The sequence below is a fragment of the Lycium barbarum genome, chromosome 4 (genome assembly GCF_019175385.1).
Source record: "Lycium barbarum isolate Lr01 chromosome 4, ASM1917538v2, whole genome shotgun sequence".
Classification (NCBI taxonomy): Eukaryota; Viridiplantae; Streptophyta; class Magnoliopsida; order Solanales; family Solanaceae; genus Lycium; species Lycium barbarum.
The window spans coordinates 96,228,266-96,254,122 of NC_083340.1; positions in this window are offsets into that span (position 1 = coordinate 96,228,266).

A 25,857-nucleotide genomic window follows, 5' to 3' on the forward strand; every position below is an offset into this window, starting at 1 on the left:
CTTGATCCATTTCATTCCCAAGCCACATATACCACATGGCCATATGCTTATTTTTCCATATCAACTAAATTCATCCAACTTTCAATTCTCATATGCATTTCATCACAATTACAACTAGAATATAACATAAATTCAACACAACTTGGCTATACAACATATATATACACACGGCTACAAGCCATATACCAAACCCACATTGCAAACTTCTATTTTTCCATACAATCAACACATTTATATATACTACAACACAATCAAAACTTCATAACACAATAAAAAGGTAGAAATTCTTACCTTTTCTTCAAGTCTTCTTCACTTGAACTTGTGTTCACTTTGAGGAATCTAATGCTTCCCACTCCAAACCAACTATACCAAGATGCAAAGGAACCTTGACTTAGTAGGAAAACATCAAGAATTGAATTTTTAGAACAATATTTATGGTGGCTATTTTTGCACCTCAAACCCGAAATGGTCTTCTTTCTCTCCTTCTATTTTCTTTGTTGTTCTTATCTCTAATTTCTTAAGTCTTCTATGGTATATGTAGTTGAAGTGCTTGGTCACATGACCACTCACATGACCAACTAAAATTGGGCTTGGATCATGGCCTAATGTGGCCGGCCATACACCCCTTTTTGGGCCTCACTTACAATTCAATTTTTGAGCCCAATAACTTATGGATCATATTTTATAATTCCCGAAACTAATTTCCAAAATTCCAAAATTACCCTTAACCTTGTCCCACACTTTCATGACTCTATTCTTTCATGCATAACTCCTACGTTCAACAAAATATCAAATTTGACCTCGTATCTCAAGAATCCATTATTTATCGAATTTTTCCAAACGTGTGAAAACACGGGATATAACATCCTCCCCCCCTTTAGAACATTCGTCCTCGAATGTAAAATTAATCTTATAGGGATGGAAAATACTTTGGGGGAGTTCATGCTTATAAACGACACATGTGACATACGATTGATATTGAAATGAAATTAAGCAGGAATTTAAGGTTACCTGTGGGCATAGGGAACAGATGAGGATATTTCTTCTTCATTTCCTCTTCAGCCTCCCATGTCATTTCCTCCCTATTCTCGTTCCGCCACAGTACCTTAACAGAGGCTACATCTTTATTCCGGAGCCTCCTTACCTGACGATCCAAAATAGATACGGGCTGCTCCTCGTACGATAGCTGCTCCGACACCTGAATATCATCCACAGGGAAAATTCTGGAAGGGTCACCAATGCATCTGCGGAGCATAGAGACATGGAACACCGGATGTACCGCTTCCAAATCAGATGGCAAATCTAACTCATAGGCGACATTTCCAACCTTCCGAACAATCTGATAAGGCCCAATATAACGCGGACTGAGCTTACCCTTTCTGCCGAACCGCATCACGCCTTTCATAGGCGATACCTTCAGAAATACCCAATTGCCTACCTGAAACTCCAACGGTCGACGCCGTTTATCCGCGTATGACTTCTGTCGACTCTGGGCTGCCAACAGTCGCTCTCGAATAAGTGTCACCTTGTCCACGGCCTGCTGGACCATATCCGGGCCAATCAACTCTGTCTCGCCAATATCAAACCAGCCGATCGGCGATCTGCATTTCCTGCCATATAATGCCTCGTACGGAGCCATCTGGATGCTGGAATGGTAACTATTATTATATGCGAACTCAATCAACGGCAAGTGATCATCCCAGCTGCCTCTGAAATCAATAACGCAGGCCCGCAACATGTCCTCCAGCGTCTGTATAGTGCGCTCCGCCTGTCCGTCGCTCTGAGGATGAAAGGCTGTGCTCAGACTCACCTGAGTCCCTAGGCCCTCCTGAAACGACCTCCAGAAACGCGCTGTAAACTGGGCGCCTCTGTCAGAAATAATAGATATAGGAACTCCGTGAAGCTTCACAATCTCTCTAATATAGAGCCTGGCATAATCCTCGGCGGAATAAGTAGTCCGGACGGGAAGAAAATGGGTTGATTTCGTCAGATGGAATCATACTTCCGTGGAGTGCGAGGCAAACCTGTAATGAAGTCCATATTAATAACCTCCCACTTCCAAGTCGGGATTTCCATTTCCTGCAACTGTCCACCCGGCTTCTGATGCTCAATCTTGACCTGCTGACAATTAGGACACTGGGCGACGAACTCTGCAATATCCCGCTTCATACCGTCCCACCAGCATAAGCATCGAAGATCAAGGTACATCTTCATAGACCCAGGATGGACCGAATAGCGAGCATAATGTGCCTCGCTCATGACCTGCTGCCGAAGGCCTGCAATATCAGGTACACACAACCTGCCTCTGTATAACATAGTGCCGTCCGGTGAAAACTCGAACGGAGTCCTCTCCTTATCATAGGCTGTGTCCCTGTACCGAGCTAAGACAGGATCCTCGAACTGATGCCGCTTAATATCGTCCCTGATGGATGACTCAGAAACCCCTCGAACAGAAATCTGGGTATCTCCAGAATCGGCCAGACGAACCGCGAGACTAGCCAACTGCTGAACATCACGGGCTATCTCTCTCCTGTCTGGCTGTAAATCGGCCAAACTGCCCATAGACTTCCGACTGAGCGCGTCTGCAACAACATTAGCCTTGCCCGGATGATACAGAATATCTACATCATAATCTTTCAGAAGCTCCAGCCACCTCCGCTGCCGCAAATTAAGCTCTCTCTGTCTGAAAATATACTGGAGACTCTTATGATCAGTATAGATATCCACATGAACGACATATAAATAGTGTCTCCATATCTTCAGAGCATGAATCACCGCTGCGAGCTCCAGATCGTGGGTAGGATAATTCTTTTCATGCTTTTTGAGCTGCCGGGAAGCATACGCTATAACTCTGCCGTGCTGCATCAATACACAGCCTAACCCCATGCCAGAAGCGTCACAATAAATAACATACCCGTTCGGTCCCTCTGGAAGAGTCAGAACTGGGGCTGTAGTCAGCTTCTCCTTCAGCAACTGGAAGCTCCGTTCACAAGCGTCAGACCACTGGAACTTAGCTCCCTTCTGAGTCAGCCTTGTCAAAGGAGATGAAATCGAAGCAAACTTCTCCACAAACCTCCTGTAATAACCTGCTAGCCCCAGGAAACTGCGTACCTCTGTGGGCGTCGTAGGTCTAGGCCAATTCTTCACGGCCTCAATCTTCTGTGTGTCCACCCGGACACCATCAGCTGCAATAACATGCCCCAAGAAAGACACTGAAGACAGCCAGAATTCACACTTAGAAAATTTCGCATATAATTTCTGATGCCGGAGTACCCCTAATACCGATCTCAGATGATCTGCGTGCTCCACCTCAGACCGAGAATAAACCAGGATATCATCAATGAATACAATTACGAACATATCCAAGAATGGCCTGAATACCCGGTTCATCAAATCCATGAATACTGCGGGGGCATTAGTAAGCCCAAAAGACATAACCCTGAACTCATAATGCCCATATCGGGTCCGGAAAGCTGTCTTAGGGATATCGGCCTCTCGTACTCGTACCTGGTGATAACCGGATCGAAGATCTATCTTCGAAAAACACTTAGCGCCCTGCAGCTGATCAAACAAATCATCAATCCTGGGGAGGGGGTATTTATTCTTTATAGTTACCTTATTCAGCTGCCGATAATCAATACACATACGCAGCGACCTGTCCTTCTTACGCACAAATAATACCGGGGCTCCCCAAGGCGAAGTACTGGGTCTGATGAAGCCCTTATCCAACAAATCTTTCAGCTGCTCCTTCAACTCCTTTAACTCTGCAGGCGCCATTCTATACGGAGGAATAGAGATAGGCTGAGTGTCTGGGAGTAAGTCAATAGAGAAGTCTATCTCCCGCTCTGGAGGAAGACCTGGATGCTCGTCGGGGAAAACATCTGGAAACTCATTAATCACGAGGACTGACTGAAGTGTCGGCGTCTCGGCGTCCAAGTCTTGCACCCGAACCAGATGATAGATATAACCCTTTCTGATCATTTTCTTTGCCTTAAGGTATGAAATAAACTTACCTTTCGGCGATGCTGTATTACCAGCCCAATTTATAACTGGCTCCCCGGGAAACTGGAAGCGAACTACCTTATTCTGGCAGTCAACATTAGCGTAACAGGAAGCTAGCCAATCCATACCCATAATAACATCAAATTCAGTCATATCTAACTCTACCAGATCTGCCTTAGTGTCACGGTCACAAACAATTACGGAACAATCTTTATATACTTGTTTCGCTACAATAAAGTCCCCGATCGGTGTGGCTACCTCAAATGGCTCTATAGGTTCAGACATAATACCAATTTTTGCAGCAACAAGGGGTGAAATATATGATAAAGTCGAACCTGGATCAATTAATGCATACACAGACCGAGAGAAGACCAATAAAGTACCTGTAACGACATTAGGAGATGCCTCCTGATCCTGGCGACTGGCCAAAGCATAAATGCGGTTCGAAGGACCGCTAATACCAGAAGCTCCGCCACGGCCTCTGCCGCGACCCGCTGGCGCTGGAATACCCTGCCCCGTAGGGCGCATAGCCACTGACGAAGATGAAGACCCAGCGACTGATCCGGTAGGCTCTGTAGCACTCTCCCGTATGGTATCTGCCGCAAAAAGAACACTGAACCCTGGGTGGCCTCATCTGACCAGAACCCCTATCTGTCCACGAACCTGAAGCCCTGGAGCTCTGGCCTGCTCCTGAATACCCTGGGCTATCAAATCTGCGACCGGTAGGCTGGGGAGGTGCGCTCTGCGCCGGCTGAGATGAAAATCTGCTAGGCTGCTGCGGCTGTTGGGGCTGTCTGCCCCGAAAATCTCCAGATGACCTGGCCCTCTTGGGCTGTCTCCGATCCTGGCCCCTGTCAGGCTGGTGTCCTCCTCTGCCCCGATCCTCCATGCCCTGGGCGTGGGCCTGAATACGGGCAATGTCCATACCGGGCTGAGCAGCCAATACTAAACAGCTATCATCAAAATACCGGTCCAGCCCCATAATATATCTGTGCATCCGGTCCGCTATAGTAGTCACCACAGTAGGTGCATATCGGGCCAAAGAATCAAACTCCAAACTATAGTCCCGGACACTGCGGCCCTTCTGCCTCAATAATAAGAATCTATCAGATCTGGCTCGTCGCAACTCTGGGGGCAGAAAATGTCCAAGAAATGCCTGAGAAAAATCGCCCCAAACCGCTGGGGGAGCGCCGTCCCCTCTGGATAGCCCCCATGACTCGTACCAGTTTGCCGCCACATCATATAACCGGTACGAAGCTAACGCGACTGACTCTGTCTCGGAAGCATTAATCAAATCTAGAGTGCACCGCATCTTCCTGATAAACTCCTCAGGATCCTCCTCGGGCTTTGTCCCGAAGAACTCTGGAGGACTACAAGTCAAAAACTCACGGGCTCTCGAACTATCACGCCTGACTGCCCGGTCACCTCCCAGTCCATGCCCCTGAACCTGCCCTGCCACAAGTCTGGTCAGCAACTGGACTGCCTCCCTCATAGACTGATCCTCAGTGCTTGGCCGTGGAGCTGGAGGCTCAGGTACTGGAACTGCGGGAGCTGGCGGTGGAGCCGCCCCCCGATCTGCAGCTACGGCTGCCCCAATCTCCTCCACGAGTGGCGGTGTAGAAGAACCCTCTGTCTGGGGCAAAGTCTCCGGAGCAATATTTGCCTGGGCCCTAGTAATCCTCTGGACCCGGCTAGTCTCTCCCAAGGCTGCTGACTTGGCCTTTTGGGCCGCTGTTGCCTTTTTTGGAGGCATATCTGCAAATATAGCCACTCGTTAGGGAGGGGTCATCCTGATAACACAGCTCTATCGCACGATCTAAGACAGAAAGAAGGGTAGTATCCTAAATTCCATGTAGCCTCCTGTCTATAGGCGTGGTGCACAACACACCGATAAACAAGACTCTACTAGACACGATCTGTGGACAATCCGAGGACGAACCGCTCTGATACCACTTTAGTCACGACCCAACCCCGTGGGCCGCGACCAGTGCCCTAGCTGGGCACCTATACGTACCCGATACCCAAATTAGCATATTATCAGAATAATAATATAATAATAACATTAGTGGATGCTACAGAATTTAGCAGAAGAGCAGACTTGGCACACAGAAGCCGATAAGGCTATCATAAAACAAAACATCCCAAACATATGTACAGAACCCACACAGATGTATCCACAGACCTCTACAGAACATATCATAATCATAAGACGGGACAGGGCCCCGTCATACCCAAAACAAAGTACATATCCAGATAGCAGTGACAGACTGTACCAAAAGATGGGCTCTGAAGAAGGGAGCGCCCCAAAATAGCAGAAATGGGATCCTAAACGTATGGATCAGCAAACCTGTCGTCTGTACCTGCGCGGCATGAAAACGCAGCCCCCGAAGAAAGGGGGTCAGTACGAAATATGTACTGAATATGTAAAGCGGAATCACAGAAGTCAAATCATAATGGTTACAGAAAATGAGTACAGAATCCAGAGTGTCAAATGCATATTTCCAAAATAGACAGAATGCATACAGAAACATATGTCATATCATATCATATCCGGTCCCTGCCACGGGACTCGGCAGGCAGAATGTGGCCACCCTCCCGACGCTGGTGCCACTATACAGAGGAATCAGAAAAAGGGGTGTGGCCCCGTATCATATAATGTCATATCAAAATGGCCATAACAGATCAGATCAGAATAGGCGGACATGGCACATCATACTGCACAGACCCATGTACGCGTATACCTGCCCCCTCACATCGGGACGCGGCGAACAATGCAGAGAATTACGCTTGACAACATATCCTGGCCCGGGCTCAGTGTGGGAAACATTGGGACATCCACGAATGGAGTAGTGAGAGACTAATGCAATTTAAAAATATCATAAGTGTTTTCAAAGACTCGATGAAGCGTAGCAAAGACAAACAAATCAAATGGAGTCGGACGGAATCATAATAAATGTATTTCGGATATCATAATAAATTACAGAAGTATAACTTTCCCGAAGTCATTCCGAGTGTCAAAATAATTTATAATATTTAACAGAATATTTAAAATAATATTCGTTAAGCGATTAGTAGGGTAATTAAAACATTTCTTTCAAAAATCGCTTAAAAAGGAAGCTTTAGCATATTAGGGGCAAAACCGTAAATAGCGGGCCCGCCTTGGGACAAACAAGACGGCGGGTTCAAATTGTGCCCTCTAAGCATATAGTATCACCTAAAAAGGTTATGCGGACATTCTATGACTTTCTGAATCATTTAGAGCAAAATTGCATAATTTCAGAAAAAGCGTATCAAAATGGTTCAATTCTACTGAAGGAAAAACTGAAATTTTGTCTTGCGGATTCCGAGGGCCAAGAGGTCCTTCGAGGCCCGGATCCGACCCTAACACACTAGGGGCATGCCAAGGGAAGAATTGAGTTTGCTTTACATACCTTTCACACTCCTTAAGCCTTTCCAAACTCACTTCCCGTTTCGTCGAAAAACTGCAATTGGTCAAGTTTACCAATTGTAAGCTATGAATACCAACGTTCCAACTTAAAGCATATTTGGCTACCAAAATTTTGGCAGCACTTCCCCTATACATATAGCACCCCGAGAATTCAACTCGGCTATAATTCATCAACAACAACCCAAACGACAACATCAATATCAACAATAAACATTAAAAACACAAATATCCTTCAACTAGTCATTTTTCTCACAAGTTGACATAATCTTCAATTCAACCCAAACTTTCGAACTAACATCATGATTTCACATCCATTATCACTCAAGATCATCACAATATAGATTTAGAGACATTTCATATCATTTTCCTTAAGATATACACTCGATATACATAATATAGAACTTTCCGCCAAAATCATAACTTATGCAAAACACCAAATCTTTGGCATACAACTTCATGACAAGTTTCCAACTTCCAAATTCATCAATGATCATCTTAATTCACAACCAAACAACTTCATTTCCTTAATGTCGGAAAATCATACTAAAACGACATAAGTGTTTACATTCCGATTCAATACAAACTTATATCATTCTAACTTCATTTCCATGCCAAGCATTACAACAACACTCCAATACACTAAACAAACTTGATCCATTTCATTCCCAAGCCACATATACCACATGGCCATATGCTTATTTTTCCATATCAACTAAATTCATCCAACTTTCAATTCTCATATGCATTTCATCACAATTACAACTAGAATATAACATAAATTCAACACAACTTGGCTATACAACATATATATACACACGGCTACAAGCCATATACCAAACCCACATTGCAAACTTCCATTTTTCCATACAATCAACACATTTATATATACTACAACACAATCAAAACTTCATAACACAATAAAAAGGTAGAAATTCTTACCTTTTCTTCAAGTCTTCTTCACTTGAACTTGTGTTCACTTTGAGGAATCTAATGCTTCCCACTCCAAACCAACTATACCAAGATGCAAAGGAACCTTGACTTAGTAGGAAAACAACAAGAATTGAATTTTTAGAACAATATTTATGGTGGCTATTTTTGCACCTCAAACCCGAAATGGTCTTCTTTCTCTCCTTCTATTTTCTTTGTTGTTCTTATCTCTAATTTCTTAAGTCTTCTATGGTATATGTAGTTGAAGTGCTTGGTCACATGACCAAGCACATGACCAACTAAAATTGGGCTTGGATCATGGCCTAATGTGGCTGGCCATACACCCCTTTTTGGGCCTCACTTACAATTCAATTTTTGAGCCCAATAACTTATGGGTCGTATTTTATAATTCCCGAAACTAATTTCCAAAATTCCAAAATTACCCTTAACCTTGTCCCACACTTTCATGACTCTATTCTTTCATGCATAACTCCTACGTTCAACAAAATATCAAATTTGACCTCGTATCTCAAGAATCCATTATTTATCGAATTTTTCCAAACGTGTGAAAACACGGGATATAACAGATGGGCACCTGACCCCATATTCGGAGCCGAGCGAACCCGCTAACTCTTATTACATACATAATCGCTTTGGACCTTTAAATCAAATAAGAATGGGATACATAATAAAGATTCCAAAAACTTTTCCTTCATCGTGCTCAAAACAATTATAATCTGTAATCATAATGGATCTGTAACATAATACTATAAGACACATCAGCTGATGGAGCCGCTTACAAGACTGACATTCTATACCCACGACTCTGTCTGCAATGTTTCTAACTTCGAACAAGACATCATAGCATAATACTCTGACTCGGCAACTCTCCAGGGGCAATTGGAGCTTGCCAATTTCTCTGGAACATCTTCTATAATGGCTTCTACTCATCTGGGTGTACCTGCGCGGCATGAAACACAGCCCTCGAAAAAAAGGGGGTCAGTACGAGCATTGTACTGAGTATGTAAGGCATGAATAGCAACACAGTAAGAGATATAATTATGAATAATAACAGAATGGAGTTATAGAGCATATCATGGGGTAAAAGAGTAACCTGTACATCTGAATGCCTTTTAGGTGGGTACCATGCATGCTTAGTGCTGCAGAACGTGCAGCTCGATCCATATATATACATACCATATTTTACTTTCTTGGAAAACATTTCTTTTTCATTTATATGTAAAATAGAACATATCATATTGTCGAGGTGTCGGCTCCGATCCATTTAGCCACATATATCCCGCGTCCGGGACGATATTAACCGATGTGGGATTTTCCTGAACCAATATGGGATTTGCCTAAACCAATGTGGGATTCGCCTAAACCAATGTGGGATTCGCCTAAGGCAAGCCTTACACTCACCCCTCTTTGGGACTCAGCGTTCTTGCTGAGGTTTGCCCCACCACTGGGTTTGCCCCACCACCGGCTCCGATACCAACTGATCAGGTGGCAATGCGTCTATAGCGCCTCACCTTTCCCCTTACCCCATATACATATACATATATCATGTTCATGTAGCATATACATATATCATGTAAGCAGCATGCAGGAGAGCCCAAAGAATGTTATGCCTCTATCGGAGGGATGTAAAGTCAGTAACCTCCGAATATATTATGAAAGACTCGATGGACAAGTATACTTACCGACACCTGAAGGCTCAGAAACAAGTTTCGGGTCAATCCGATTTAGTATAAGAAAGTTGTGAGCGTTTGAAGTACAGAACCTTCCATGAACATTTCAGAAGCTATTTTTGGAAAATCAAAGCAATAATCATATCAAGTACCTTTCGAATATCGCTATGAATCAAATCAACATAAGGCTTTTGGAACCACACACTTGCATCAAGACATAGCAAAATAGTTCTTCGGAAGTCAAGAACATTAGCCATCCTAGTGGCTTTAAGAATAGGAATTTCTTTAAAATCATACATATACGTCATCAGCTCGTTTCATAAGGGTCATGCCAAAGAAAGAAAGGGTAAGCCTTACATACCTGTCCCATGTCCAATTAGCTACGCTTATTTGTCCAAACTTGCTAGTCTACATTCAAGAGAATTGACATAATCATTAGACTCATCGACATATACTTGTCTTAGTCTTTCAAATGAATTCATTTATATTCTACCGAAAGTTTGGCAGCATTTCCCCTGTAAATACACCATCCCCGAGAATCTAACTCGACCAATTTATCAATAATAATCCGAGAATTCAACTCGGCCAAATTATCAACAACAACACCAACAATCATATCTCCAACTTCAACAATTATTTCAAAATACATTCTAACATTAACAATTCTTTCTACACAATCCGACGACATTCCATTTATACTCAATTCAATCACATGAAATCAAGCCAATACCAATGATCTCACATTCAAGTACTTGCCCAAGACCTTACAAGCAAAATTCAAGAATACTTCAAACAATTCACATAATATTCCAAACAACCCAATCGACATATTACTTCACCCGAAGCCTTCCGAATTCAACAAGAACAATGACACACATTTCCTTCTTTCAAATTCAATTACGACAACCCAACTTACAATGTTCCAAACACATGTCTCACTTTCAAATTCATGAATTATATTTACAACCTACACATTAGCAACTCTATTCTTATAATTATAAGGGACCATACTAATATCACATTAACTTCTTCCATAATCCACAAACGATTACAACTTCATTTCAAACCATTAAATCTTCATTTAACATCATAGAATCCACAACACAATAACCAAGATACTAAATAAAATCAATTCATCATTTCTAAACAATCACCACCTCCATTCGGCCACACCATATACATACATATTTCATGAATTTCATCCATTTCCACATACTACAACATTCACAAATCATCACTAACACATGTGAAAGAAGATTGAATACATACCGTTTCCACACATCTCTCCACTCGGCTAGGGCTTATGAATTACACAAATAAAGACTTTGCTTGATCCAACAACTCCTTCATGTTAATAAGGGGCTTCCAATTGCTTGGAATACTAGGAGAAAATATTTTTTTTGATCACTTTTCCTTGGCTTCATGTTCGGCCAGCCATGGCCGAACACCCCTTTTTTTTTTTCAAGTTTTGCTAAGTTATGAATAAAGATGAAAATGTCTATATTTTTCTCCCTTGTTCATATATATATATATATATATATATATATATATATATATATATATATATATATATATATATATATAGTTCCTTCCAATATCAAGTGGACACATGGCCCTTCTCCCTTTTTCTTGAAATTTCTTAAAACAAGGATGAATTAATTGTGTGTAAGCTTTGATCCATATATATATATATATATATATATATATATATATATATATATATATATATATATATATATATAATTACATAGCTCATAAAAGGGTGGGACCCACACACCACCACACAGCCAAAGGGCCCCTTTTCATGAACCTTCTTGAACGTTTTTTGTGAAATTCCTGTTTTGCCCCTAGCCTTCCACAATATTACCATAAACCACTTTGCGAATTTCCCTTTTTACCCGTAGCCTTTCTCAATATTTCCATACTAATAAACAACTTGTATATTAAAATAATCTTGGAAAATAGTCTTGCCCTTAACTTTTCGCAATTATCTTGAATTATCTGAACGTGGAAAATACGGGTTATAACATTGTTGGTTGCTGAATTGAGATTTTGGGCTAGGCATATATACAGAGGAGATGTTGCTAAAATTTTGGCAAATTCTAGAAAGATTTATTTGGAGGCTTAGGATAATTATATAAAAACGGGCCTAACAATAGTATGAATGGTTTTATATGTATATTTCAAGACAAAAGGTATGTTGGAAAGTCGAGAAGCGAGCTTCGAGGTATGTTAATGCTATCCTTTCCTTCTTTATGGCATGATCTATGACAAGTGCGAAGCATAATGATATCCATACTGAATCCACTCCTAGAGGTAGGATATCCTGAGTTCCTTGACTTCTTAAGTCCCGAAGGGGCATCCATAAGTTGTACGATTGTATAACAATGTCTAATTCCCGAAGGGAACATTCTTAAGGTTTCCTTATTCCCATGCATTTCACATTTGATTTTTGAGTCTCGAAGGAGACAAATGAAAAGGGGAAGAATTTCCCATTTTTGAGAAAAAGGGGAAGAAGTTCCCATTTTTGCTAAAAAGGGGAAGAAGTTCCCATTTTTTAAAAAGGGAAGAAGTTCCCATTTTGAACTAAAAGTTGCTCCGAAGGGAATCTTTTGATGGTTTTCAAAGATTTTCATGCATTTGCATATTTACATACATGCATCACATCATTTCATGGAGAAGGGGAAAAGGGCTTAGGCGTTATATACGCAAACCACCTGATCAGCTGGTATACGATGATTATGATGCCCGAAGGGGCCATTATGCTATTATGCCCGAAGGAGCTGCGAGCAAGGCAAAGGCATGCATTATATATACATATACATATATATATATATATATATATATATATATATATATATATATATATATATATATACATACATACATACATACATACTCATGCTACATCAAAAGTTCATGTGCACATACATGTTTATCAGAGTTGGTTACAGGTACAGATTGAGTCAGTTACTCTTTTATCATTCGAGTCGAGATATATTGTTTCAGTTCTACCTTACATACTCGGTACATTATTAGTACTGACGTCCCTTTGCATTGGGGCGCTGCGTTTCATGCCACACAGGTGTATATAGATGAGTAGAAGACGGGAAAAAATGATTTGCTGAGACGGGAAAAAGGATATCAAATTTCTATTGGCTACAGGATGTTCCTAGGCTATCAGCTGGATTGGTGAGCTCCATCTCAGTTCGGAGTGTTGCCGAGTCAGAGTACTTATGTTATGGTATCTCGTGTATGTTAGAGACTTTTGCAGACAGTGTCATGTGGATAGTGCGTCGAGATGTCGACAGTTGTGTAAAGCGGCCATGTAGGTCGACGTGTTCATATGCATTATTTTAAAGATTTTATTGTGACCAAAGGTTTTTCATGTTTTACTTGATGGAAGCGCCATTTCATAATTTAAAGGTTCACATAAGATTCTGACTTATGAATAGAATGGTAGTATGGCACTCAGCCGAGTAGGGTCCTAGGTGTCAGTCGCGGCCCTCCAGTTTGGGTCATGAAAATTGTATTCAATTTAATCTCAAATTAATCCAAAATCTCTTTTCAAGTTCACCTTATAGTCATCAACTTCAATTCAACACTTTATGACTTCTCTACTATGATTCTTCCCTCTCCAAGAGTTACTAAACCTTTAAACCAACTCAATCATATAAATAGGATGAATAGCATATCTTATAATAGAGGAACTTCACCTTTCGCAACTTCTTCCAAGACCAAGTTCATCACAACCTTGAAGGGAAGAAAGAGCAATCATCTTCCATGGATTATCTTGAGGTTTTGATGTTTGATCTTCTCTTTTGATGGTGTGAAAGGTTTTGGAATATTGGAGAAACTTCAAGAACTCTCTTATAATTTTGAGAGCAGGGTGTGGAAAGTGAATGTTAAAAATGGGATCCTTTGGGGGGAAAAAAGGGTTGAAAATCGCCCCACCGCCCCGTGTTGCGTCGAGTATGCGGCATGACATACTCAGCATGCAGCCGCATACTCCCTCCACAAAATGGGGGTGATGTTGGGGAGTAGGCTTGGCCAAAATGGTAAGTTTTTGGCCAATATACTGCACAACATACTGAGTATGCGGCCGCATATTGCCCAAAATTTTCGATTTTCATGAAAATACGTTCTTTTCGATTCGTTTGACCTCCAATCCTTATGAAGCCTTCTTGTCACTTGTATAAAACTTCATTAACCATATAAAGAGCCTGATATATTCCTTCTCCACTGCTTGCTGGATCAAATCTGGTCCTATTAGTTTTGGTCTCCCCTACTTCGAAACATCCAATTGGTGATCTACACTTCCACCCATATAAAGCCTCATACGAGGCCATTTGGATACTGGAATGATAACTATTGTTATATGCAAATTGAATGAGTGGCAAGTGATCTGATCATCCCAACTACCTCCAAAGTCTGACACACATGCCTGTAGCATATCCTCGAAAGTCTAAATGGTACGCTCAGCTTGTCCATCAGTCTGGGGGTGAAATGTTGTACTAAGACTCACTTGAGACCCCAAACCTAAGGCTGGACATAAAATACCGAAAATCAAATTACCGAACCGAACCGGCTATTTCGGTATTCGATAATTCGGTTTTCGATTCGGTATTCGGTACTAAAATATAAAATTTAGTATTTCGGGTTCGGTATTCGGTATTTACAATTATACCGTTCGGTAATTCGGTAAATACCGAATACCGAAATTAAGTCCAGTAGTCCAGCGACTCTAGCTGGTAATGCTTTGATTATATGAGTGTCCAGTGACTCTAGTAGTCCAGTCCAGTATTCAGATTTGTTTAACAAGACTTACTGCTCTTTGGAACATGTCTCTGAATTGAATGCTTTGATTATTAATCTGATAAAGAAATCATGTCTTTTATCCTAGAGGATATTAGTAATTTTTTTGCTATATACTAGTCTCCTACAATGATTCCAATGTATTTGAGTGTCCTGCTATTGATCTATTCATGCATCTGATGCAACAACTAGCTCTGGGCTTCCAAAGACTTGTCATTGGTCCCTTAGTAGTCACTTTAGCTCAGCCAAACTCATTGATTAAAGAAGTCAATTTACATCGATAACCTGTTACTATATGTTTAATTACATTGATAGTGTAAACATTTTTACACTGTCAATAGTTATCAACTATAAGTGGTTCTTGCATCCGTTAAAAATCATTCCTTACACTGTCAATAATAAATGTCTATGTTAAATCATGTAATTTAAAGGATAGCAGTTGGTTTCCATTGTCGTTGAACCCTCTGCCTGTTTCCTATAGTTGGTTTCCTTGCTTAACATATTCCATAGAAACTTTTTCCTGAAAATTGAGGGGTAATTGTGATGTGAACTCTTGCACATGATGAATGAATGCAGCTGCTAGCAAAAAAATGGTATTACCGAATACCGTACCGAACCGAAATTTGATTTACCGATTCCTGAATTACCGAACCGAAGTTTGAAAATTCGGTATTTGGTATATACTTTCAATTACCGAATACCGAATTACCGAACCCGAACTTTCAAAATACCGAACCGAATACCAAACGCCCAGCCCTACCCAAACCCTCTTGGAAAAACTTCCAGAAGTTAGTTGTCAACTGCGCACCCGTATCGGAGATAATGGATAACGGCACACCATGGAGTCGTACTATTTCCTTGATATAAAGCTTTGCAAAATCTTTAGCTGAATACGTAGTTCTGACAGGCAAAAAATGAGTCGATTTTGTAAGTCTATCAACAATTACTCATATGGAATCATAGTTATGCTGAGAACAAGGCAAGCCTGTAATAAAATCCATATGAATCACTTCCCATTTCAAGTCGAAATCTCCATAGCTTGTAACAATCCACCAAGCTTCTGATGTTCAATCTTTACCTGCTGACAGTTAGGACATTGAGCTACGAACTCTGCTATGTCTTTCTTCATTCCATCCCACCAATAAATTGACTTAATATCATGCTACATCTTTGTCTCTCCCGGATGAAAAGAATAACGGGAACAATAGGATTCCCCAGAATCTCGCGACGTAAACCTGCAACATCAGGAACATATAATCTACCTTGATATTTGAGAACTGCATCTGCAGAGATTTCAAATGGTGACTTTTTCTTCTGAGCAACTGTTTCTCTGTAATGAATTAATATGGGATCCTCATATTGGTGCTTTTTCACCTCCATTACTAAAGACGAAATAGCTGAATTCTGGATAGTAACTCCCGTATCGCTTGAGTCCATTAATCGAACTCCCAAACCAGCTAATTGTTGAAGCTCATGAGCTAAATTCCTCTTCTCTGGTTGGACATCACATAAGCTCCGTCATTCGCTTTCCCCGGATGGTATAAGATGCTAACATCATAATCTTTCAATAGTTACAACCATCGCCTTTGCCGCATATTTAACTGCTTCTGCTTGAAAATATACTGGAGGCTCTTATGCTCTGTATAAATATCAACATAAATGTCGTACAAATAATGTCACCACATCTTCAATGTATGAATTACTGCAGCCAATTGTAGATCATAGGTTGGATAGTTTTGCTCATGTTTCCGTAACTGCCTTAAAGCATAAGCAATAACCTTATCGTGCTGCATCAATACGCAACCTAATCCAACACCTGAAGCACCACAATAGATAACATAGCCTTCCGATCCTTCTAGAATGTCAGAACCGGGGCCGAAGTCAATCTATTCTTCAACTCCTGAAAACTATGCTCACAATCATCTGTCCGTTGAAATTTAGTTGATTTCTGAGTCAGCTGCGTCAGTGGTGCAGAGATAGAAGAAAAACCTTCTATAAATCTTCTGTAATTACCGGCCAACCGCAGAAAACTACGGACTTCAGTAGGTGTTGTAGGTCTCGGCCAGTTTTCACTGCTTCAATCTTCTGGGTATCCACCCGAATACCATCAGCTGAAATAATGTGCCCCATAAAAGTCACTGAATTCAACCAAAACTCTTATTTTGAGAAATTTGCATATAAATTTTGGGATTGAAGAACTCTAAGGATAACACGTAGATCATCTGTATGCTCTGCCTCGGATCACGAATATACCAGGATATCATCGACAAACATGATCACAAAAGAATCCAAGAAAGGCCTAAATACACTATTCATCAAATCCATGAATAACGCCAGTGCATTAGTCAACCCGAACGACATTACCCGAAACTCAAAATGACCATATCTAGTTCTGGAAGCTGTCTTCGGAATATCCTTCTCTCTAACTCTCACCTGGTGGAACCCTGATCTCAAATCTATCTTTGAGAACCATTTGACACCCTGTAATTGATCAAATAAATCATTAATCCTTGGAAGTGGATACTTGTTCTTTATCGTCACCTTATTTAGATGTCTGTAATCGATACACATTCGCAAGGAACCATCTTTCTTTCTTACAAACAACACAGGTGCTCCCCAAGGTGACGAGCTAGGCCTAATAAAGCATTTCTCAAGTAAATCCTTCAACTGCTCCATTAACTCCTTCAATTCTGCAGGAGCCATTCTATAAGGAGGAATAGATATTGGCTTAGTATCTGGAAACACATCAATAGAGAAATCAATCTCCTGTTCTAGTGGAAGGCCTAGAAGCTCTTCTAGGAATACATTCAAAAATTCATTAACTACTGGAACAGACTGAAGGGTCGATGACTTTGCTTCTATATCTTGAACTCGGGCTAAATGGTAAATACAACCTTTAGTAATCATCTTCCTTTCCTTGAGATAGGAAATAAACCTATCTCTTGGAGATGCTGTATTGCCCTTCCACTCTAGAACTGGTTCTCCCGGAAACTAGAAACGAACCATTTTTGTCCTACAATCAACATTGGCATAACAAGAAACCAACTAGTCCATACCCATAATAACATCAAAGTCTACCATATTTAACTCAATTAAGTCTGCCATAGTATGACAATCACAGACTATAACCACACAACTTCTGTACACCCGTCTAGCTATCACTGGATCACCAACGGGTGTAGATACTTCAAAAGGTTTAATTGACTTAGCTTTTACCCTAAACCGAACGGCAATATAAGGAGTAATATAAGACAATGTAGAACTTGGATCAATCAATTCATATACGTCATGAGAAGAAACTGATAATATACCTGTAACTATATCAGGGGAAGACCAAAGATCCTGTCGCCCAGCTAATGCATAAATACTGTTCTGAAGACCGCTCGAACTAGATTCTCCCCCTCTACCTCTACCACGGCCTACCGGTGTCTATGAGCCTTGCCCCAGAGGGCGTACAGATGATGACAAATCAGCTGCTGATCCCGTGGGCTAAACCAACCTCTACCACCTCTTGATGGACAGTCACGCATCATATGGCCTGTCTGGCCACAGGTAAATAAAGCATCCGTACCTAAATGGAACTGTCCAGTTTGCAACTTACCATACTGAGTACATCATAGTAAAGGTGGCCTCACCTGACCTGAGTCACCCCTATACTTGGAACCCAAGGCTCATGAAGTGAAAAGTGTTGTACGTTGCGTTGCCTTCAATTTGAGCTAAACATCAGCCAAAAAGAAGAGTGTTGACGTGGTTTCTGCATACGTAAGGTAAGATTAAGGTCCATTTGTCATTGTTAATAAGTTTATTTAAAGTTTTAACGGATTAGAACGGAGAAAATAGCGTTCTAAATTCGTTTGTTATTTTGTTGAGATTTATGGATCGGGGGCTGTTTTAGTTGGATTAATTGGATGGAATTATCTGAGTTATTATGTATAATAATTGTTGATGTTGTTGACAAGTTTCTGTTCCTGAATTTGAGAGAATAAAGTGTATGAAGATATCATATACAAAGCGTATACCGGGCTGTTTTTATATGATTTTCGTGGTTGATTTGTGACAATATTTTGGGGATGTTTGGTGGTTGTTATTAATTGTTTTGTGGGAGGGAATATCGTGGGATTGGCTGTAGTTGTTGTTGTTGTTGTTGTGTATGTTATTATACTATAGATATACGAAAATAAAGAAGTCTATACAAGCATTGGTATACGAATGTACATTCGAGGACGAATGTTCCTAAGGGGGGGAGAATGTTGCACCTCGGGAAATTTCCCGTTGGTACGCAAGTAAACGAACTAGTGATGTGTGCGAGGAGTGCGAGTGTATAATGTTTCATGAGCAATGTGCGTATATGGACGAGAATGATTAGAATGAAAAGTCGAGAAATGCGAAAAGTTGAAAGTTGGCAAAACTGCCCAGTGGTCGTAAAGTGCAAAATACGGACCGTAAAATGGAATACGGTCCGTAAACTGGCAGTCGTAAATTGCCATGCAAGATTTCAACTTTTTGCCCAGTTGAGAAGTGGTAAAATAAGACCTGGTGGACGGACCGTAAAGTGATTTACGGCCCGTAAACCATGGTCGTAAATCACCATGCATGCAGCCAAAGTTTCTGGTTCTGCTTAAGGTTAAAGACGACCACGAGGGACGGTCCGTAAACTGGAATACGGACCGTAAACCTCCATGGACGACCACTGCACACCTCAGCACAGAATTCCAATTCATTAAATATGAGGACCAAGACTTGTTTTATTTCATTTCTACATTACACCACTTCTCTCGAGAATCATCTCTCTACATTTATTTCATAAGTTTTCAAGGATTATAAGTCACCAACAACATAAACAAGTGAAGCAAGTGTAATCAAGCCATTAAATACCATTCAAGTCAAGAAATGCAAATGGAGAAAAACTAGGGTTTTGCTCAAAGTGGAGTATTATTAACCAAGCTTGTTCCTACAACTTCTAAGGTAAGATTCATGATTTTTACATGATGTTTAAGGTATTGAAGAGTTGAAATACATGGATTGTAGAAAATATGGTCAAGTAGGTCATGAATGATGAATAGTGACATTTTGAGGAATAGTTTGAATTGAATCATGAATGTTGTTGGTTGTGATATGAATGCATTATAAATGGTACTAAGATCATGAACTAGACACTTTAGACGAATGGACGAAGTTGGATGTTATGACCATGAATATGGGTGAATTAGAGGCAAATTAAGGAATCTAAATAATGTGGATAACGTGAATGACTAATGGCCATTGTTATGATATTAATGAAGGTATAGACGCTAGCATTGGAAGGAAGCGTGCAAGTGTAGAATAGTCCGACGAAAAGGTATGTAAGGCTAACCCTTCTTTCATAAGGCATGGTTCCTTGGCCAAACTCTCAAATCCTCTATATGAGTATGTTGTATTCAAGTGATTGACACTCCGAGCTCATAAGCTCACGACCCCCGATACGTGCTACGAATGTACTACGCACCCCATTTGACGAGTAAGCATAAGATAGAGATGTAGCAAAAACGATGATGTTAGTGATGACGATGATAATAATAATGATGCTAAAGGTGCCTACGGGCTATTATATTCACATGTGCCTATGAAGGGCTATAATGACACCCCGAGCTTATAATGCCGGGTAGAATTTATATATGGATGTATATATATATGTATGTATATGATTACGTAACGCGCGCACACATCTGCAGATGGTACGGATAACCCTGAAGCCTTGGTAGGGCCAGGTAGAAATAACATTGAGCCTTGGTTGGCCAAGTATGTATGAAACACCGAACCTTATGGTCGGGTACGCTATGTATGTATATAAGTGTATGGATATGTATATAGTATGAATATGAATGTGAAATGACTATGTATATGAATGCGAATAGGGGCATGTATACGAATACGAGCACTATTATGAAATACGCATGAGAAATGGAAAGTTCCTATGAAAGGCAGGTAAGTGCCATGATGATGATATTATTGTCTTCCCTCCTATGCCACTTCATATATTGTCTATGATGCTTCTATATTGATGTTAATCATGCTTTACATACTCAGTACATTCTTCGTACTGACGTCCTTTTGTTTGTGGACGCTGCGTCATGCCCGCAGGTGCACAGGGAGACAGACTTGATCCATAGTTGCCTATTCGGAGATTTCATAGAGAGCTCCGTTTCCTCCGCAGCCATATCTTTTAGGTACTTATTCTTTTGTGTATATAATTATGGGCATAGCGGGGTCCTGTCCCGCTCATGTGATATGTTATACTCTTCCTAGAGGCTCGTAGTCATATGTATATGGTTAGACATGTCCGGCCCTGTCGGCCTATGTTTTGTGTATCATTTTGTCGGCCACGTTGGCCCATGTACATTGATGTGGCATAGATGCCTATGGTGATATAAATGTACTGTTGTCCAATTGGGACTAGTTGACGAATGAATGGAAATGTATGTATAATTATGTGGCTCACCTAGATGTAAGTATAAGAGTAAGCTATGAGGGTGCTCGGGTGGGCTAGCACCGGGTGCTCGTCGCGGCCCCGAGTCAGGTCGTGACAGCTCGGTGGCTAGCCCCGGGTACCCATCGCGGCCCCCAGCTGGGTCGTGACAAAGGGAATGATAGAATGGAAATCAATGAACTTACCTCACAAAATTATCTTGCCCTAGCTTGAAAATTCTCTCTAGGTGTTTGTTGGGAAGTATATTGGTGTTTTGTTAAAAGAGAAAATAAAACTGAGTATATAAAATTCGGCTACTGTGTTACGTTGACCGCTACAACGGTCATCACGCCGCTGCAGCTGTTACGCCTCGGAAAAATCTTCCGTGAATGCATACGTGAATGGACTAGTGATGAATACGAGTATACGATATGTTCATGAGTAAGCGATGACGCTCGACGAACTCTAGATAAGATTTCAAAGAGGTTAGAGATTGGGGAAGAGGATTGCCAAGAGAAGGCAAAGTATTTGATAAGTATTAGAAAGGAAATACAAGTAACGGGTTAGCGAGGCTTAAGCATGTCTTGGGGAAGAGTGATGACGTCCCTTAGATTGGTATTGAAGTGTTGAACAAGTGTTAAGAAGGTTCCATAAGGATTGGAGGTTAAGCGAATCGACGAAACGAACTTCGAAACCCCTGGGAGTTATACGGCCAAACATACTGGCCGTATAATTTATACGGTCCGTATGTTTGGGACCGTATAACCTGCCCAGCAAGGCAAAAGTTTCTGGACCAAATGTACGACCAAACATATGGCCCGTACAATTTATACGGACCGTATGTTGGTCCGTATATTTGGTCGGGACAGATTTGGATCAATAAATGAAGAGGCCAAGTGTCGTTTCATTTCACATCCACTTCACACCCCTTCTCTCTAAAACATCTCTCTACATATGTTCCACAAAATTTCAAGGATATTTAGTGATCAACAACATAAGTCAAGTGAATTAAGTGTAAGCAAACCCATTAAGATCATTCAAGTGAAGAAATCTCATTGAAGGAAAACTAGGGTTTTTGCTCAAGTGGAGTATTTTGACCAAGGCTCGTTCCTACAACATCTATGGTAAGATTTATGGTATTTATATGTTGTTTAAGGTGTTTGGAAGTTACAATGCTTGGACATTAGAAGAATATGGTAAAATGGGTCATGAATGATGAATAGTGACGTTTTGAGAAATAGTTTGAATTGAATTGTGATTCTTGATGTATTGTGAAGTAAATACGATATAAATGATGTTGAGAACATGAGATGAGTAATGTAGGTGAATGAATGTCATTTTGTGTTATGACCATAGATATGGGTAATTGGGAGCGAATTGGGAAAGCTAGATAATGTGGTTAATGTGAATGATTAATGGCCATCATTATGATGTTGTGAATGTATTGTTGACGTTTGGGAGTTGAATTACGATACGGAGGAATGTTGTATAAACAAAGGAGATTCTGTCCGATCTAGCTTTAGCCATGTGTGCTAGTTGTCGATTCTAACGATAGTATGACCTTTAATGAAGGTAGAAACGCTAGCATTGGAGGAGAACGCGCAAGTGTAAAATAGTTGATCGGACAAGGTATGTAAGGCTAACCCTTCTTTCATAAGGCATGGTTCTTTGGCCAAATATCTAAATCCTCTATACGAGTATGTTGTCTTTCGAATGATTTGATCTTCCGAGCTTGTAAGCTCACGATTATTGATATGCTACGATTGTACTAAGTTCCTCGCATGACGAGTAGGCCTATTAAGGTAGATGAAATGAATGATGATAATAGTGATAATGGTATTGATGATGGCTATAATGATAATAACGATGACGATTATGATAATGGGGTTAAAAGTAAAGATGCTTATGAGCTATTGTGTATATGTATGACTATTATGGAACACCGAGCTTATATGGGCGGGTAGTATATGTATAGATGTATATGTATGTATATTTACGTAACGCGCGCACACCACTGCAGTTGGGTATGGACAACACTGAGCCTTGGTAAGGCCAGGTACGTGTAACACTGACCCTTGGTTGGCAAGGTATGTATGATCACCTAGCCTATATATGGTCGGGTACGTGAAACACCGATCCTACGTGGTCGGGTATGCTATGTAAATGCTATGTGTATGACATGATTATGTATATGATATGAATACGAATATGATATGACCATGTATATGAATGTGAATAAGGGCATGTATACGAATACGAGCACAAATATGGTACGGGTATTATGGTGGAATACGGATAGTGATGTATGTACACAAATACGTATTAGCAATGGAAAGTTCCTATGAAAGGCAAGTAAGTGCATATGACGATGATATTGCCATCTCCCATCCTATGCTATTTCTTATGTTGCTAACTATGCTTCTATATTGATATTGACTATGCTTTACATACTCAGTACATTCTTCGTATTGACATCTTTTTATTTGTGGACGCTGCGTCATGCCCGCAGGTGCACAGGGAGACAGGCTTGATCCATAGCGGTATTCTCATAGACCACCTAGCAGAGCTCCATTTCATTCGGAGCCATAGCTTTTGGGTACTCATTCTTTTGTGTACATAATTATGGGCACAACGGGGTCCTGTCCCGCTCATGTGATATGTTATACTCTTCTTAGAGGCTCGTAGTCACTTGTATATGGTTAGATATGTCTGGCCTTGTCGGCCCATATTTTGTATATCATTTTGATAGCTTTGTCGGCTCATGTACATTTATGTGGCATAGATGCCAACCATTATATAAAGGCATTGTCATCCAATGGGACTGGTATGATGAACGAATAGATTTATATGTTTAATTGTATGGCTAACCTAGATATAACCATAAAAGTGAGTTAAGGGGTGCCCGGGTGGGCTAGCACCGGGTGCTCGTCGCGGCCCTCTAGACAGGTCGTGACAGCAGCGGTATCGCTATAGCAGTCAAGTAACCGCTATAGCGTCCCGCCACAAAATTGTTGTGACCACTATGGCGGTCCATCCACCGCCATAGCGGTACATTGCCCGCTATAGCGGCCACCAAGGAAAATAGATGGCCGCTGAAAGCGGTCCGAGTACCGCCACAGTGGCACGTTTTGGGCAGTCAGCTCGATTTTGTCTAGTTTTTCCCCTATCACCCCACATTTCATTCAAGCCCTCAAAAACACAACACAAAACATGCACACATACAAAAACACGCCCTACGAATCCACCCGCGGCCTCGGAATTCCCAACAGAGTCCTAATTTCCCATAACGACTGAAAGGGTCATTACACCAGATACAAATTAAAACACCGTTCGTCCCTAAACGGACAAGGATGAGAATCTACGGAGGAGTTACCTGACTCGTATTTGCTACGTATATCGGATTTTGTTTCCCAAGTAGCTTCTTCCACTGAACTTTCACAGAAGCTATTTCCTTGGACCTCAACTTGCGAACATCCCTATCTATGATAGCAACGGGCTCCTCCTCATACAAAAAATTCTCATCTAACAAAATCGAATCCCAACAGATGATATAGGAACCATCGACATGGTACCTCTTTAACATCGACGCATGAAACACCGGGTGAACGCCTGATAGACCCAGAGGTAAAGCTAACTTGGAAGCCACCTCTCCCACGCGTTTGAGAATCTCAAATGGACCAATATAGCTCGAGCTAAGCTTGCCCTTCTTCCCAAACCTCATCACACCCTTCATGGGTGAGACTTTCAACAATAATTGCTCTCCTTCCTCAAACTCAAGATCTCAGACCTTGCGGTCCGCACACTCCTTCTGCCTACTCTGCGCTACTAGAAGCTTGGCTTGAATCACCTTCACCTTCTCTAGGGACTCCCTCAGAAGATCGGTACTCCACGGCCTCACCTCGAATGCATCAAACCATCCAATAGGAGACCTACACCTTCTTCCATACAACACCTCAAATGGGGCCATATCAATACTCGAGTGATAGCTATTATTGTAGGCAAATTTAGCCAAGGGCAAGAACTAGTCCCAATGCCCACCAAAATCTATCACGCACGCACGAAGCATATCCTCAAGAACCTGAATAGTCCGCTCAGACTGCCCGTCAGTCTGAGGGTGGAAGGCTGTGCTAAGGTCGAATTTCGTACCCAACTCCTCATGCAAACACTCCTAAACCTGGATGTGAACGTGGTGCCCCTGTCGGACACGATGGAGATAGGAACCCTGTGGAGTCTAAGCACCTCCCGAATGTAGACCTTAGCTAATTTTCCGCATCATAAATTATCTTTACCAGAATAAAGTGGTCAAACTTAGTCAACCTGTCAACAATGACCCAGAGTGAGTCAAACTTCCCTAGCGTCTTCGGAAGACCCACTACGAAATCCATGGCTATCCTTTCCCACTTCCACTCAGGAATGGGCATCCTCTGCAGTGTACCCCCAGGTTTTTGATGTTCATGCTTTACCTGTTGGTAATTCAGATACTGAGCAACGAACTTTACTATATCACGCTTCATCCCAGTCCACCAGTA